Below are 12,733 nucleotides of genomic sequence, written 5' to 3' on the forward strand. Positions count from 1 at the left end.
ATTTTTCATTTCATTTTTTTTTCTCGAATGCTCAGACTTGTGGAACAGGCACCGGCGTGGTTTTCAGTCAGCTTGAACACGCCTAGAGAGAGTGCATTCATCTCCCCCACAACCACGCTGTCTGTCATTCATCTCCCCCACCACCACGGTGTCTGTCACTAATCATACTTTTATTAGGTGTCAGTCGGATGACTGGCAGGTAATTCTCTTAGCTGTAATACTATACAGTAGGCTACATCCACCTGTTATATAACCACCGCTGAACCCAGAGGCGTACTGTTCAGGTCGGACGTGATCTGAAAGTGAAAAGCGAAAGCCCGGCCCTGCAGTGGCCAAACGGTAGGGTACTCGTCTACCATGCGGCTGACCGGGGTTCGATTTTCCGGCCCGGGTCCTTTGCCGGCCCTTCCCCGTCTCTCTCTCCCCACTCGCTTCCTGTCACCACCTTCACTGTCCTATCAGAAATAAAGTAATAAAGACAAAAAAAAGAAAAGTCAAAGCCCAACTAGGAAACTACAACTCCCATTGTCATTGTGACAAAGCACTCCACAACACACAAGTGCACACTGCACACAACGAAATTGCAATGGCGCCCCAAGGGGGTAGTGCGGCGGGATGGTACTATGCTCAGAGTACTTCGGTCATTGAGGAGGATGGGGGAGAGCACTGGTTAATCACTCCCCCCACCAAACTAGCGGGCCAAACCGGCAACCTTTTGGCTATGTGTCTGACGCCCTAACCGCTTACCCATGACTACCTAATCTGGGTCAGGTGTTTGACGAAGCATTATGAGTGGCAGCAGTGGCATCATTGCTTAAATGGGTTAAAGCTCACACATCAAAGCATTGATTCTGTTGCTGATAATGCTATTGACAAATGAAAGGTGAGAAAGTAAACTTCAACTTTTTTTTTATTTTTTTTACAGTTTTTTTTCTCTTCTACATGACGATTCAAAACGTCTTGCTCAAGTAAAAAAGTGGGTGCAAAAAAAATCCCGGTTGAAACAGACTTTCCCATCATTCATTGGCGTCTTGAGCAGTGGATCAAGTCGGAGCAAGTCACTTGTGGGTGGGCAGGCAGGCAGGCGGCCACGGCCTGATAATTACCTCTCATTCAGGTTGATTGTTAAACAGAGAGGTGAGATGCTCCAAAAATCCATCATGTGAAGGCAGTTATTCAATCATAATAACATTGCACTGTAATTGAGTTCAGCCATGAGAGAGTGGGCATGCAAGCGGATAGACACTGACTGGACACTGGGGTTGACAAGGGTAAGAGGGTTTTTTTCTCCCCCCATTATACTATTTGAATGACTGAATTAGAAATGGTCACTTGTACACTACGTACTGTGGTGTGTTATATAATATACAATAAATATTGCAGTGTTAATTCAACAGGTGGATAGTCAAATTTAACACTTTTCTAGTTGGTCCTACTCTTCTCTACTCTACTCTACTCCTGCCCTTCTGTAGTTGGTCCTACAAGTATTGAATTAACACTGTACGATTGACTGAGCAAAACAAAATTGAAGCACATTGCATATGCTTACGTACGTAGTGAATTATGTAGTGACCTGTGTAGCGAACGTTTCGGCCACATGTGGCCTGTTGTGCTTTTCTGAAGCAGCAGAACACGATGCATTGCAGTGTTCCCGTCAGTCAGCACCTCTCTGTGCCCTGCCGCAACCCCTCCTGCTGTAAACCATTACCACACTCTGAGTCGGAGGCGGAGATGGAGCTTTTAGGCAGGAAACTATTAGTTCCCCAAACTCCCTCTCACGGCTATTAGAGGCATGTGGACTGTGGAGTGGAGAGGAGAGGGAAGGGGAGGAGAGGAGAGGAGTGCAGTGGAGAGGATGGAGGCTGAAGGCAGTGGCTAGCTGGGAGCTGTGTGTGTGTGTGTGTGTGTGTGTGTGTGTGTGTGTGTGTGTGTGTGTGTGTGTGTGTGTGTGTGTGTGTGTGTGTGTGTGTGTGTGTGTGTGTGTGTGTGTGTGTGTGTGTGTGTGTGTGTGTGCGCGTGTGCGCGTGCGCGTGTGCGTGTTAGATAGAAACTGAGAGATGGAGAGAGAGAGAGAGAGAGAGAGATGGAGAGCAATATATTTAGAGAGGGAGAGGGAGGGAGAATTGGTCAGAGTAAGAAAGAGAGGGATGGAAAGGGATGGAGAGAGTGAGGAAGAGAGGAATGGAGGGAGAGAGAGGGAGGAGCGAGAGGTGCAGTGGAGCTAGCGGCCAGTGGTTGAGTAATTACCGAAATAAACCCAGCTCACCTCCCCTCGCCTCTGACCTCACAGCCATGCACTCTGCGTCAGGAGAGGAGATGGCTTCACACACACACACACACACACACACACACACACACACACACACACACACACACACACACACACACACACACACACACACACACACACACACACACACACACACACACAAAGTCTCTCTCTCTCTCTCTCTCTCTCTCTCTCTCTCTCTCTCTCACTCACTCACTCACTCACTCGCTCTCTCTCTCTCTCTCTCTCTCGCGCGCTCTCTCACACACACACACACACACACACACACACACACACACACACACACACACACACACACACACACACACACACACACACACACACACACACACACAGCAAGCACACAAACACACGCAATCACTCTCACATGCATTCAGTCACACATACTCACACACGACCAGCCACTCAAAAACATACCGTAGGAACTGCAGGCAAGGACACTCTTCTGCTTCTTACCCGGAGACAAACAGCTGTGAATCACCTCTTGTTTTCCCACTTGTCATGTTCAGACACTCCAGCTCAAGCACACTCGCACACAGTCATACACACTCAAGCACACTCGTACACAGTAATACACACTCAAGCACACTCGTACACAGTCACACACACACACACACACACACACACACACACACACACAATCGCACACAGTCATACACACACACACACACAATCGCACACAGTCATACACACTCAAGCACACTTGCACACACTCAACACACTCGTACACAGTCATGCATCTGAAGGATGAACCGTAGATTAGGTATTCCATTGTAAACAAGGGGCCTCCTCATGTCTGCCTGCATATGCATTAGGGATGTCAATAATCAATTGATTAATCGATTAAAACGTTAATCGATAAAAAAAAATGCAATTAATTGCCAACTTGACTGGTGAGAGACGCAGGTGAAATGGGCGTGATGAAGTATGTATGAATATTGGGAAAATTTCAATCATCTTTGGATTAAAGAATATGAATAGAAATGAATTTAAATGTAACATATTATCTCATTTTTAATTTTTAGATTTTATCTTTTTTTTTTTAAACATTGAGCTTTAGGGGGTGGTACGCCAATTATGAATTAGTCGTAATTCGATTGACAAGGTTGATCCACTAACAATTAATTAATTAATCGATAATTTGCATCCCTAATTTGTCTTTTCTCGACTGCAAAAGCACAACAGTTCTATACCACACATTTGGTTAAGCATTATGAAGGGCAACTTGCATGGCTTGGTAACATTTTTAAGGCATGCTAAATGCACATATGAATGGAAATGTTTGGCCTGCTGGCCTGTGTCCTGACACTTGCCCTTCTGATGAATTAGTGAGGAACTGAAACTGTGGTAAAAGTCGTTGATAAAATGTGACAGAGGCATACACAAGCACATGCATGTGTGTTTGCATGGCCGTCCTTTTGGCGACCACAATATCAGCAACTGAAATCACTCCTTCTGTGGCTCTGCTCTTTCCTGCAACATTTGGAACACACGTGTATACCAATTACCAATGGCCTTCATTCAATAATATAATTGTGCGCACACACACACCCCCTCTCCCTGACACACACACACAGACACACACACACACACACACACACACACACACACACACACACACACACACACACACACACACACACACACACACACACACACACACACACACACACGCACACACGCACACACGCACACACACACACGCACACACAGTGAGTGTGTTCCACAAAAGTCTGTGCAGATGGCCCCTAATGTGAGGCTTTGAATCAAGCCCTGCTTTGGCAGAGCAGTTGGAGTAGTGCTGTCTTTATTATTATTATATTCATAACCAGATCAGCTTTTTTATGCCAAAACTATGTTCCTCGGCCCTCTCCAAAAAAGTGAAAAGGAAGGAGTTGTGAATCCCCAGGGAAGTATCGTTATTAGAGTGACGGAAGAGGACTATCAAGGATGGATTGAGGAAAACCTCAATGTATGGTGGGGGGTAGAGGAGTTGGAAGGGGGTGGAAGTGTGTGACGAGAGAGAGAGAGAGAGAGGGAGAGAGAGAGAGAGAGAGAGAGAGAGAGAGAGAGAGAGAGAGAGAGAGAGAGAGAGAGAGAGAGAGAGAGAGAGAGAGAGAGAGAGAGAGAGAGAGAGAGAGAGAGAGAGAGAGAGAGAGAGAGAGAGAGCGAGCGAGCGAGCGCACACATTGTCATTTCAGGTCATAACTCATAATGTAACAATAATCCATCTGACCGCGTAAAAAAGTAGCCGTATCGTTTTTTCAAAGTCAGCTAATTGCATCCTCCTTGCCAAAAGGAAGAAGAAGAAGAAAAATGGCCTTGCTTATACAAACCTTAAGGAATTTTGCTGTTGCACTTAACTTGGCCCTGACAAAGCGAAAGATATGGCGAAAAAGAATCACCCTACCATTGACTGCAGCCATGGCGATGGGGGTTGATGTTTATGCTACGTTCCGTTCCGCGATGTGATGTGATGTGTGATGTGGTCTTGGTGAAGGGCATCTGTCGGTTGGTGTGCTGCACTACACTGCACTGCACTGCACTGCACTACACATCAGAATCCTTTTTTGGTCAAAGTGCAGTCAGTCACAGTTTGATTGTGTTGGACATGTTGTGACTTTGTAGCGCCGACAAGGTCGCATGTGTTTAGACTTGCTGGAGTTTTGTTTGGGTACAGCGCGTTTGCTACAGTCAGACAGCCGGTGCTCATGTGGCACGGGGAATGAGGGCCCGGTAAGCAGTGGCATATGCCTCTCTCTTTTTCACTGTCTGCTCTCTCTCTGTCTTTCATCCTTTCTCTCTGTCTTTCTCTCTTTCTTTCTTCTTTTCTCTCTGTCTTCCTCTCTTTTTCTCTGCCCTCCTCCATGTCTCTCTCTCTTTGCCTATCTCTCTCTCTCTCCCTCCCTCCCTCTCCCCCTCTCTCTCCCTTCCTCCCTCCCTCTATCTCCATCTCCATCTCCATCTCCATCTCCATGTCAATCTCTCTCTCTCTCTCTCTCTCTCTCTCTCTCTCTCTCTCTCTCTCTCTCTCTCTCCATCTCTCTCTCTCTCTCTCCCCCATCTCTCTCTCTCTCTCTCTCTCTCTCTCTCTCTCTCTCTCTCTCTCTCTCTCTCTCTCTCTCTCTCTCTCTCTCTCTCTCTGCATTTTCCAAATATGGTGTGCATTAGTGCCGTGTGGCTACTTGGCTGTTCTGTGCTCTGTATAAAGATTGCTCTCTCCAGAAACACTGTGTTCATGAACACATCCAGCTTGCTGCAGCCTGTAGCGACAGTTTCATGCTCATCTTCTATACAGTGTCCCAAACATAATTTATTCACAATTTCATATTTTTCTTATCGTGCATCCTTTAGATCACTTTAGGCCCGTTCATCAGAAGGCATCGCAGAGAAGTGTACACGGCTTGAATATTTTCTCTGGCCTTGCACGGGTGAGGCAAACATGCAATTTCGTTGTGTGCAGTGTGCACTTGTGTGCTGTGGAGTGCTGTGTCACAATGACAGTTGGAGTTGGCGTTTCCCAGTTGGACTCTCACTTCACTTTCACTTACTGACTATACTGTATGTTAAACCAGCCAAATGCTGTTCATAGCATACTTCAGCAGCGCGTGGGAATGCAAGTACAGTTCAGTATATAATTATGCGTCAGGACAAATGCATTAGGACACTTCTGCCCACAAGAATATTAGATGCGTAGTTACACATGCCTACGTACCTGCTTTTCACCACCTCCGTGAGGTTAGGAATTGAGGTCGTTGTGGAAATCTGCACGGATAATTCTGGCATTGATAATTCCCCTCTTACTGACATGTCCCCCCACCGCATGCACCTATTCATCACTTCCCATTACCATCATTGGTTGCCCATGGAGATAAAACGTGAAGCATTACCACACACACCTGCCTGCCTGCCTGCCTGCTTGCTGCAACCAGGCAGATCCTCATCAATTCAATACAATCACAACACAAACAACAATAACTTCATGCAATATCCGCTCCTGCTTAGTCTGCACATAGCCTTAGTGATCTGTAGCCATGTAAACTGATGGCTGTGGAAGCGTGCATATACCATATGTTTGTGCCGCCAGGGCCACTGAATACTTTGTCTGGGCCCAGGACAAAGCCATCTGAAAAGCCTCCCACTTGATACATACAATGTAATGAGGACCCAATTCTGGGACACCTTCTCTCCCTGGGCCCGGGACAACGGACCCCTTTGTTCCCCCACTGCCGGCTTCCCTGCGTGCCACTTAAGGTGTTTTAATTAAACCAGCCGCCGTGTGTCTGCAAGTATGCTCCTCCACAGCACCTCATTCCACTCAGGGTAAAGACGCTGACATTTAAATGTCACAAGTTGTAGTGAGAGGAAGCGACACACCTGTCCCCTTCAAGCTGGGACAGAGTTATGTCTTGCCCTCTTGAGTTGAGTCTGACCTGAAGAATTAGCGTTGTTTTACTCAAGGTCTTTTGCTGTCAGGGTTTTTTTTTCCATGTTGGAAGTACTTTTTTCCCTCTAGTAAAGAGTTCTGGCTGCGGAATGCAGATTTAGCTTATTGATTACTTAAACGCTTCACACCTCGCCTACACTGGCGCAGGAGATGGAGATTTCAGATTTCTTTCTCACGTTTTCTCCCACATGACAACTTCCACCAACGCTCACAGCTCTCTGCAGATCGGATTGGGCTACTCTCACACTCATGTGGGAGGTTGGTCTAAACTTTAAACTTCAGACTGAACGCGAGTGAGATGGATGATTGGATGGACTCGGCAAACACGGAGAGGGGGTGGTGGTGGGGGTTGGGGAGGAGTTGGGGGTGGAGGTAGGTGATCATCGGTGTGCGTCCGTGGGAAGGCATTTAAGCAGGGCTTGCGATAGCCATAGGCAGACAAGGTAGTCACCTTGGGCACTAAATGTCTCAGGGGTGCCATAACAACGCCTGAAAATCTTACAGAATTGGAACGTCAAGTGAAATAATACATGAAATTTTACATTGACACTGATCGTTCATGGGCTCTCTGTGTATGTGTAGGTACTGTGTAGGCTCGATCAGATGTGCTACACTACATGTGTTTACCGTTTGTAAGCAATCCCTGACGGCGCAACCCTGGTTACGCACTGTTCAACCTCTGATTGTTGGAAATGGCTGTCGGCCAAAAAATGAGCTCACATGATTGGCTGCTTAGCATCTCGCCGCAATCTCAAGTGTGATTTAAACAGTTAGTCATAATGAACTTATAGAGAAACTATATGTTTCCTGGTGACTTGCGAACTATTGACTAGAAGCGTCCCTGCATCTAAGCAAGGGGAGCCTCTGAATAAGCCTACCCCAGAGCCTTTTACCCACGTACCCCTTGTAATGTGCTCGCATACCCCTGGTTGGGAATTACTGGCCTAGGGCACCAAATTGACTAGAAGTGGCCCTGCATCTAAGTGAGGGTAGCCTCTGAATAAGCCTGCAGGCCACATTCATGCTGCGACTGGCTCTCACTTACCTGCTCTGCCACAGGTATTAAACCTCCACCACTAACGTTACCCATGGGCCACATCCCATATACATACGTGTGTGTGTGCGTGCGTGTGCGCGTGTGCGCGTGTGCGTGTGTGCGTGTGTGCGTGTGTGTGTGTGTGTGTGTGTGTGTGCGTGTGTGCGTGTGTGCGTGTGTGCGTGTGTGCGTGTGTGTGTGTGTGTGTGTGCGTGTGTGCGTGTGTGCGTGTGTGCGTGTGTGCGTGTGTGCGTGTGTGCGTGTGTGTGTGTGTGTGTGTGAAAAATAAAAAGTATTATGTGCCTGGAGGAGAAAGCACAGTCATTTTTTTCCTTTTCTGACATGACTATTTGGAAGTGGGAAAGCTTGCAATGAACACATCTCCTGCATTATGATACATTCATTTTGCGGTCTGTCAATACCCGTGTCAATACCCATGTCATTTACTGACTTGCGTATGCATGGGTTGATGTGGGGATGTAATTGGGCTGCTGTTTGAGTATATTATGTGTTTGCGCTGGGGCTCAAGTGCAGTTTTCTTTTTTCCTTCTTGCCTGTAGCGGGAAGTGAGTGGAGCTGCTGGCTGCCTCCGAAGGGCCATAAAGAGCCAAGCAAGAGACGAGGTGAGGTGAGCTGGAGGTTGCGGCCTGCAAGGTTCAGCCCCCTTTCCCTTGCGGGGCCATTAAGAGATTATACGCCAACACACACACACACACACACACACACACACACACACACACACACACACACACACACACACACGCACACGCACACAGACTTTCCCAAGCACACATACACACTCAACCAAGCATGCACACGGACACATACACACATTCACACATTATGCCAAGCGCGCACACACACACACACATGCACACACTCAACTTAGTGCATGCAAACATTCAACCTACACACACACACACACACACACACACACACACACACACACACACACACACACACACACACACACACACACACACACACACACACACACACACACACACACACACACACAGTTAGCCTGTTGCAGGTCAGCTTTTTGTACAGGTAAAAAAATAACCTTCAGGGCTAATATGCCCCTGCTACGCATTCCCAGGACTTTTATTCTGGCGCTCCTGTCAGTGTCAGTTGCCATAGCAATTACAGAGCTTTTCAAGAGAAAGTAACAGTGCGTGTTATGGTGAATTTGTGTGCAGGAGGTTATTTGCTCATTCAATTGGAGGTCAGCCTTTTTTTCTGCTGTATATGGAAAGGTCTTTACCGTAAGTGATGATAGTGGACATTTTGATAATGTGGGTGAGCTTTCACATATTTGCCTCCCTGTTACATTCTTCTCTGTTAAATTTAAAGTTGGCAATCTGATGGTGTGTGTGTGTGTGTGTGCGTGTGCGTGTGTGTCTGTGTGTGTGTGCACGCGTGCACGTGCACATGCGTGCCTGCGTGCAGTTGTGTGATTCCATTAATGTTTGTCTGCTTGTCTCTCTGTGTTTTTTCACTGACTGGTGTTAGCCCCGGGGGCCTTTTTCTGTCATTTGCCTGCTGCCCCTCACTCCGTCTTATTCTCACCCTCCTCCTCTCTCTCCCTTTCCCCAAGGGAGGCAACAAGCGTCTCTTTCCCATGCCTGCTCCCACGGAGCCTTGCGCAAGCAACAGGGAGTGCACACAGCACAGCACAGCACAGCACAGCACAGCACAGCACAGCACAGCACAGCACAGCACAGCACAGCACAGCACAGCACAGCACAGCACAGCACAGCACAGCACAGCACAGCACAGCACAGCACAGCACAGCACAGCACAGCACAGCACAGCACAGCACAGCACAGCACAGCACAGCACAGCACAGCGGTGGAATGTTATTTCTCTTCTCTAAAGATGATTTTAGCAGTCACAACTGAAATATCTGCCCACCAGACAAAACGCTTGAGACATACAGGAATGCCAATCCACTCTCTCCATCTCGTCTCCTTCTCCCCATCCCCCCTCCAACGAATGCTCGCACCCCGCCCCGCTCGCACAATAAGACAGGAACACCCAGCGGACCGGGGTCATTGAGACACACACACACACACACACACACACACACACACACACACACACACACACACACACACACACACACACACACACACACACACACACACACACTCCGCCCACCCTTGAAGTCTCTGAGAATTTGTCAGGGAGCAGCCCATCAAAACAACCAGCGTTAACAAACACCCCCACCCCTCACCACCACCAACCCACCACCACCACCTTCCCCACACAGCCACCCCCCCCTCACTCCTCCTTCTCCTGCCCGGGAAAGAATGCTCACCCCTACCCTTTTCACATACAGAACCCATTAACCCGTTCTGTCAGATTAAAACAGCATGCCATTTTAATGGCTCAGGCTCAGTCTCAGTCACACCCCATCCCCTCATAACTGCCTAGTAATGTAGAGTAATGGGGGACGGATATTACCTTGCCCGCTCCCTGTCCTGTGTTGTTTGAACAGGGTTCAACAGGTCGTAAACCTTAACAATGACAAGAGGCAGTGAGTCTTTGCCTCCCAGCCGATGTAGAGATGCTTTTATCTATCCATTAGTTTAAGAGGTAGCACATTGTTGTGGTTGATGATGTGCTAATTTACTATAATCTGATTTAGCTGCCAAATTAAACGTGTGCATTTGGGGTCTCAGTAAATACATGCAAGTCTGCACAAACAGCTTGATAGTTTTTTTTTTAATTCATTATTATGTTGCAAAGAGAGTAAAGAAGATTTAATGGTATCTGGATACCTACAGTAGATTTTAATTTGTGTAAATCGAGTGCTTCTTGTTATACCATTAAAGGGTTGTTTGGTAGTAATCCAGTTTAGATACTGTAGCAACTGGGATGCTGTAGCAACCTACAAATATCGTTTGCTGTTTATCTAAGTATACTTTCTCTAAAACACCCTACAGTGAGAGTGTCTTCAAAGTGCTCAAAAGAATCCCAAGGCTACTATACATCCCAAGGATGGCCCACCATACGTACACGGTACCCAATTACCGTCTGGCCCTTCTCTGGAGCAAACACTGTACTGGCGTGTTAATGAGGTGAAAACTGGAACAGTGTTGTGTTATTCAGCCGTTTTGTTCTCACATACATTAGTTTAATAGCTTCAGTTCCTGCTTGAGCCTGATGATGTTAATGATGGTGCATGTGGTGAGGGTGATTGCCAAAAGATGAATTGTTAATACTTTTCCATAGGCTAAAGAGTCCATTTCAACGCAGCACTATGACAGCTGTAAAAAAAAGTTTGCTGTTGTATGAATAACAACAATGATGGATAAATGACTTTCATTGTGGAAAGGGACTGTAATGTATCTCAGACTAGAAGATGAATCATACAACAACATGGAGTGAGGCAAAACAATAGCTCCGGGCCATAAACAACACCATAAATATCACTGTTTACATCCATCCCATTCCCACCCTCGATTGCCATCAAGGAAATGATTTCAGCAACATCTGCTCTTTGTTTGGAATAGCCTCGTGACATCCCCACAGTCGTCTTGGTGAGACTGCACAGCTGAGACTCTGCAGTACAGTGCTGTTTCCTCAGTGCTGTAAGACTAGTCCTGAGAACCTGTCTCCGCTCGGCAGGACTTACCGTAGCAAGCAGACATGTCTGTTGACTGCATCCAGACTGTCTGCTCTGCGTTGGCGGGTTTTCTGTTTAAAAACTGAAGGTGGCACTCCAATTATGCTGATTCCTGGCTGCCTGACAGGCCCAGGCTCGAGTAATCCCAGGTTTTCCCTCTTACTGCATACACACTGATGATCCGAGATTATTTTCAGCAGTCTGGCATAGTGAGCATTGCAAGTGCGTTGGACCATGGGAGCACCCGGACGAATGGATGGCTTCAGCACAGCTCCTCTTGTGCCCAGAATAGAGTGAAGCCATACTGACAGATTTCTGTACTGAATTCCAGTATTGCTTTTCCATACTGTAGCATTTGTCATGTGATCTCATCATGCTCTTCCTCTGAGAAGTGGCATGTGCATGTGTGTCTTTTCTGGGGCACTAAGGAAGAAATGTGACACATACATCTGTGACTGGTTAAGACTTATTATGCAGCCGTTACAGTATATGTCCAATTCATCTCTGAATTTAGTTCTAGATCTTGCACTTTGGGTATCACCATGGCTGCATTTCAAGTCTGTACTGTCAGCATTGTGCATTGTGTTTGATGTGATGTTGTGTCTTATGTGGGAACTTTTGGGAATGTCCTGGACACATTTCCTTTGAGACCCATTCATGAATCTTGAATGTTGAATTCCTCAAGACATCTCAAAGGCTTTTCGTTCATCATCTCGGCACAGGATATTACACAGTACTCAGGGGCGGAGTGGCCCACCTTTTCCCACCGGGAGAATTTTCCCCTTGGCGGCCCTCTTTTAAAAAAAACAAAAAAAAAACAAAAAAAAACAAAGCGAACAACATGGTTTCCTAACCAAAAAGACAAAAGCCACGAAATCTGCAGTCGTACTACATGTGGACATTAGTGTTGTCAAAATATCAACCTGAAGTGGAGAATTGTAGCCTACACCTTGATGAAATGCACAGCCAGTGGTGTAGTCTACGTAAAACGCAGGTATACGCACCCATTTCAAAATTTCAGGGATTACAGTATACCCACTTAAAATTGATTGATCCATTATTTACAATAGCACAAATATATACAGTAGACTATACACACATCAAAAAATGCTCAAATATACAGTATACCCACTTCAAAAAGTAGACTACACCACTGGAGCCATCATCACAGTCCAAAGCATTCATAGGCCTACTAGGTTAGGCTACATCACGCTACTGTTCCATGCAAATGTGCACTCCACTGTCATTTTGACAGTTTGAAATTGAAATATCGTTTAAGGAAGACAGGATGAGCATGGGCACAAAGTTTTGAGTGTGGGGATTTTTAGA

At 46.6% G+C, this 12,733-nt stretch overlaps 1 protein-coding gene across 4 annotated transcripts in view; it reads left to right on the top strand.

Moving 5' to 3' along the window:
- peak1 (pseudopodium-enriched atypical kinase 1) overlaps positions 1–12,733 on the top strand; it is a 179,530-nt gene that overhangs the window by 99,302 nt on the left and 67,495 nt on the right. The window contains exon 1 of one of the 4 annotated variants that reach the window (XM_063196777.1): positions 8,380–8,396. The exons of the other annotated variants lie outside the window; for them this stretch is intronic. The gene's annotated coding sequence lies outside the window, so the exon portion shown is untranslated. Of the gene's footprint in view, positions 1–8,379; positions 8,397–12,733 lie in introns of those variants that run through there. 4 annotated transcript variants of the gene reach the window in all.

Source organism: Engraulis encrasicolus, chromosome 4 (genome assembly GCF_034702125.1).
Source record: "Engraulis encrasicolus isolate BLACKSEA-1 chromosome 4, IST_EnEncr_1.0, whole genome shotgun sequence".
In the NCBI taxonomy this organism is placed as follows: domain Eukaryota; kingdom Metazoa; phylum Chordata; class Actinopteri; order Clupeiformes; family Engraulidae; genus Engraulis; species Engraulis encrasicolus.